Genomic DNA, 1,203 nt, shown 5'->3' with positions numbered 1-1,203 from the left:
GCAAACTAGAGCCAGATAATTTAGGTTTACTCTTTGTTTTTTGATTGAATCATGAGAAAAAGGTACTCTCTACTCATTGTGTTGTTCTTGTGAACGTTGACATCGATTCGTTCGAAATTTACACTCTCGGGGCATAATAGAACAAGATAATTAGGTTTTACTCTTTGTTCGATTGAATGAGAAAAAGTACTCGTTGCAAAGTTATACTGTTAGGGCGCTACTTAATAGTCTAATATTGTTCCGGTTTTGGTTCTTGTGAATGCTGACATCGTTTCGTTCCACTATTACACTCTCGGGGCATAGTAGAACAATATAATTAGGTTTTTTGTCACGCCCCGACCGCACGGCCCGTAAACGGTACCTATTTGGTCCGGTTCGAGGGCGGCGGCGCGACCGCCGAACGAACAGAGTTTCCCGTGTCCGCCCAAGGCTAAGCAACAGATTGTGTACACAAGTCCCCAGAAAAAATAACTTGCATTCATACACAATCGACAACGAAACGAAAGCACAACAGTGCTACAACCAACTAGAGCACGCGATACAAGTAAAGCCATACAAGTATACAAAAGAAAGAAACTTAGCTAATTGAGACATAATTGAAATATCAAACCTCTTTCGATATCATTTAAACTTTAATCATTTAATACAACTTGCATTCTATTTCAAACTGTAAAATACTTCATATGCTCTCCAAAACCCCCCCTATACAATATCTACTCTCATAATGTAACAAAAGTACAGGGTAGAGCTAATGCAAGTAGGAAAGGTAAAGCTATCAACCAACTGCTAGGGCGCTAAGTGTCACGCCCCAGACCGCACCACCCGAAAACGGTACCAATTTGGTCCGATTCGAGGGCGGCGTGCGCGACCGCCGAACGGACAGAGTCTCCCCTGTCCGCCCAAGGCTAAGCAACGGATTGTGTACAACAAGTCCCCAGGAAAACAACTTGCATTCATACACAATCAACAACGAAGTGAAAGCACAAACAGTGCTATAACCAACTAGAGCAAGCGATACAAGTAAAATCATACAAGTATACAAAAGAGAGAAACTTAACTATTTAAACATATTTGAAACATTAAACCTCTTTCGATATCATTTAAACTTTAAATCTTTAATACAACCTGCATTCTTTTTCCAAAATAAAAATACATCATATGCTCTCCAAAACCTCACCCTATACATCATCTACTCTCAAAGCA

This window comes from Ananas comosus, unplaced genomic scaffold (assembly GCF_001540865.1).
Source record: "Ananas comosus cultivar F153 unplaced genomic scaffold, ASM154086v1, whole genome shotgun sequence".
In the NCBI taxonomy this organism is placed as follows: Eukaryota; Viridiplantae; Streptophyta; class Magnoliopsida; order Poales; family Bromeliaceae; genus Ananas; species Ananas comosus.
This window is presented reverse-complemented; position numbering follows the sequence as displayed.